General features: G+C 37.2%; 1 long non-coding RNA gene across 1 annotated transcript; it reads right to left on the bottom strand.

The window, feature by feature from the left end:
* Window positions 1-286: 286 nt before the first annotated feature.
* On the bottom strand, window positions 287-4,392 carry LOC121386267. The gene is made up of 4 exons (XR_005959620.1): window positions 4,263-4,392; window positions 3,114-3,230; window positions 1,300-1,337; window positions 287-298 (listed from the first exon to the last, which is right to left on the bottom strand). It is a non-coding gene; the product is annotated as an uncharacterized LOC121386267 (long non-coding RNA).
* Window positions 4,393-4,793: the final 401 nt, after the last annotated feature.

Here is a 4,793-nt window from a genome sequence, read left to right as displayed (position 1 = left end):
GTTGACTATACGTTTTCCAGGTGATCCCTGTGAACCCCAGCTGAAGTCTTCTGTGATATATATAGAACCTTCGGTAACACTCACAGACCGTTGACTATACGTTTTCCAGGTGATTTCCACCGGGTTTTTTTTTTATCGCTTATTAGACCTGTGGGATTATGTAGTGGGTTTTTTTTTTTTTTTTTTTTTTTGTTGTTTGTGGGTTTTTTTATGTTTTTTGTTTTTTTTGTCGTTTGGTTGTTTTATGGTGTTTGCCTTTGTGGTGTTTTTTAAGTGTTTTGCGGTGTTTGTGTTTGTTCTTGTTCTTATTCTTGTTCTTGTTAAACAAAGAAAAAAAAAAAGAGAAAAAAAAAGAGAAAAAAAAGAGTAAAAACTAAACCTGCAATATCGCCTTTATATGATAAGACATCGATCGATTTTTTACAGCCACTTGTTCTATATAGGTAATTAGAATGTGTAAAGTATTCTCATGTGTTATCTACAGGTTTATATACACACACAAATATATATATATATATATATATATATATATATATATATATATATATATATATATATATATATATATATATATAGATATATATCCTTCAAAAAAGGTAGGTCTACTCAAATAAGAATTTACAATTGCAAAACTTGTAAGGTACATTGGCTGTGGAGAATGGTTATATGATAATAGTGAATTAATTGGGCAAACATTACAACGGGTAGTTCAGTATTACAGTAGGTTTTATGACCACCAAGATCTTGAAGGACGATTGGGGTCAGAAGTGAAATTTGAAAGTTAGTGTGTGTGTGTGTGGGGGGGGGGGGGGGGGGGGGGTATCAGTAAATCACAAATTCAAAAAAAAAAAATGACTAAACACAAAACAATAATAACTGTATGATCAACAGAATGAAAAAGATTGACAGAAATAATATTCCACAGTGATTAATGAACCTTCCTGGAAATCGTCTAAATCGATAATGACACCCCGCACACGTGTACGGGGCAACTACGAGATGCATGTGCAAATTATGGAATGTGTTTCGGTGTCATTTATATAATGAAAACATGATTGTAGAAACAACAGACACTTTTTGGACCCCTGTTTTGGCTTCGTACACAATAAATATAGCATATCGTACCGTAATTTCACTTGAAATCCATATGAAATGGCCACTTTTAAACAAAGACACGTTTTTCTATGTGCTGCTCCCCCCCCCCCCTCCACACACACACACACACATCCGCACTACCGCTAGATACGGCCCTGGAAACATCGAGCTTTGTAGTATAGGCCTAGAGATCTGAATGCTTACCTCATTTTCCATTATGATGTATGGGGTCGCTGGATTTTCTGTGAAGAAACAAAACAAATGGATGAAGAATAAATTATTCGATAATTGACTGAATCTATATCAACGTTGTCGTAGCGGGACGTAGCTCAGTGGTAAAGCACTCGCTTGATGCGTAGTCGGTTTCGGATCGAACCCCTTAAAAGCCTCGGTGGACCAATTGAGCTATTGCTCATTCCAGCCAGTTCACCACGACTGTTATTTCAAAGACCGTGGTATGTGCTGTCTTAGAACGAGTTTGTGAAATTTATAACTATTGTTACATTCCTTTTCCAACGTACACTATGGTTGTGGCATAACTTCATACCCAGAACGCAGAACTAACATACCATTAACAATAAAGCACAGAGCACACACTAGTGATAATTCACACAAACAAACAAGTCATAAATATAGATATCTTTAACAAAAGAAATTATCACTTATATAAACTTCCCATGTGGGATTACAATTTAATTAACTGGCATTTATGTGTATGTCAATATTCACCAATGACTGTCCAAAAAATAACGAATCCTCGAATCCGGATACGATGACGTCAATCTTCATGGCACTGGCACAGTTCATGTTGTCCTTTCATCCCTATTGGTCTTGATCACCTGGCTTGCCTCCGACCTGTCACTGTATGCTGAACCAGGTCAGGTCATAGGTCTTTACGTGCACATTCAGAGCAAGCTGTTGTAGCGCACGCCTGTCCTGGGCACAGGAAAGGTGGGGAGGGGGAAAGGAGGGACCTCCTGCACTGGCAGGTGCAAGGGAGCACAAGCAGCCCGACCGTGGTCGGTAGCAGGCTGCTGAACCACAGGTCAGGTCAGGTCATAGGGTTTTAAGTGCACATTCAGAACAAGCTGTTGTAGCGCATGCCTGTCGTGGGCACAAGAGCCGGCCTTGTCCGGCTCCTCCACCCATGACAGGGGAACCACATTCGTGTCCCGTTTATATACCATCTCAGTGCATGACATTTAACCTCAAATCTTTCCATTGATTTATAAACCAATCAAATCATTTCCAATATATCATTGACGCTAAACTGATACTTTTCGCATATCGGTGAAAATAACAAACACAGAAATCACGAAGAGTTACTTCCCTTGTCTGAATCTACCACGTTCTCAGTTCCTGTGCACGAGGTTTCATTCATTCATTTATTTATTCACATGATTCCATACCACGAAGGTTTCAAGCATGTCTGTCCCGGGGTCGAGTTCTGGATAGCCAGAGGTCTACTCCGGGACAGAGTGCACGAGGTAGACCATGCTGCTAATTCAGATAAGTATTACCAATTCAGGTAAGTCACTTATTATAATTCATACATTTTAAACATCCCTTTTCCATTTCTAGAATAATAACAATGTCGTCATTATTTATATTACAGTCCAATACGCATTTATGTGTGTCACAATAGTTCACGAACATTCACGCAGGGATAAAAATTTCAGAAATCGATATCTGCCACACAATGCAACATAAATTATATACATACACTATGCCAGAATAGCATAACACTATGCTGCTGTAAAACTATTTATCCCTCGAGTATGGCGCTATTACCAGTGCTATCATTTTCATCATCACGTCATGTCCGTGACATGTGAATTAACTTAATATTTCATTATTTCTTAGGTCCCGTGAACACCGACCCCTCCCATTTGATTTCCCTTTTTTTCTTACATTTTTAAAACTTCACATACCACAATAATGAACTCTAAATAGCTTTGAAAACGCGTCACTGAGAATATCCATTTCACAATTTTCAAAGAATAAGTTTGTGACAATACCTTCGTCTTTCTGTTTTTTTCGCCTCAATGCCAGATATACACATAGTGCTACAAGCAGACTCAGAATGCAGAAAACCACTATCGCAATTATAATCCAGAAAGTCGGCGGTTTGCCGTCTGAAAACCAAATAATAACATTTCCATTAAAATAATGATACATGGTTTTATATACGGTATTTGTAGAGGCTCTGTCGAGAGAAAAGAATAGGCCTACTGATTAGAACTTGACGAGGTTGATATTTTACATATTAAAAACAAACGAGTGTCAAATTCTGTTTATACTGTAACACTTCTAAAATAACATTTTAATTCGATATTTAATAAATGACAATTCTAAAGTCGCCTCCATCGGTAATTTGACGCCATCGCAACTAGCACAAATATAGATTCTTCCCTCCGTATTAAAGCACCTCTGTAAAGGTGCGACAAAAACCGCGTTCTCGTAGATACTGTCACAGTGTAATATTTACAACTATATTCAAATGTAATTTATATATTAGCTGTTCATGTACGATTCAGATAATTGTTATTCTGCCACCTGCCATTTATATATATCAGACATAGGGCGATTACATGACAAAAGTAATCGATTACGACTACGATTACTTAAGAATGTCATGATTACGATTATGATTACAAGGAAAATGAAAGTAATCCATTACGATTGCGATTACACTGCCCAGTAATCATGATTACATTTTCACAAATATGAACTATTTTTGATGACTGTGTCAAAATTACCAAATGTTCAATGTTCAATAGTCCATAATTAATTAATCAATGTACTACAGTAGTGTCGTTAAACAAAACAAACTTTACTTATTACATGAATATTTAAAACATATTATTATATTTAACGACAAAACGTAATTAAATGTGTGTTAATTCCCAAGCTGCTAAAAGAAACCAAAGCATGCCCCTTTAATCGCCGAACTGCTCTTGTTCAGTGTCACACAAAACAAGACATATAGTTTACAGTTATCAAAGGTACGAGTTGTCAACTATGATCATTTGACAATACATCAAACGTGTTGAATGCGATCGGTTGTACTGTGGCAGACTCTTTGCTTTTGTTAGTCTTAATGACTGTAGACGAACAGCGCACAACCGTTATCTTTGAAATGAGAGGTGGACAGGAGAAATCATTACCATCAGCCGAACCCTATTATGCGGTGGACTATCTCTGTATCGAGTGAAGGACTACAATTGTGATGAAATCTTGGGAACCTTCTATGAGCCTGAACTCCAAAGGATTGATGTGAAAGAAGACGATCTCTGGAAAGTCAAGAAAATTCTACAGACAAGAGGGCGTGGACCCCAACAAAGTACACTATGCCAAGTGGTTTAACCACAAATTTAATTCTTCGGTGAAGGCATCTGAGGTTGAACACTTGTAAATGCTACAATAATTGTATAGAAGCATGCATAGAGTTAGTTCAATATATTGTAAGGCTGGGCGCAGGACCCCCATGACCTCTGATCCACTCTTGATTAGCATGGGAAAATAAATAGTGAGAATGTATTTCCGTCTTATGTTGTTTATTAATAGCGCAATAGCTATCTTTTATGTTAATACATCTTCATTTTGACGCATTTCACACCATTAATAAGCAAACACATTTTTCAAACCACTCATGTCTTGGTAGTGAACTTAGTGTTTATGGAATGGATTCTTGTTGT

This window comes from Gigantopelta aegis, chromosome 12 (genome assembly GCF_016097555.1).
Source record: "Gigantopelta aegis isolate Gae_Host chromosome 12, Gae_host_genome, whole genome shotgun sequence".
Classification (NCBI taxonomy): domain Eukaryota; kingdom Metazoa; phylum Mollusca; class Gastropoda; order Neomphalida; family Peltospiridae; genus Gigantopelta; species Gigantopelta aegis.
The sequence above is the reverse complement of the archived record's forward strand: the minus strand, read 5'-3'. Positions and strand labels throughout refer to the sequence as shown.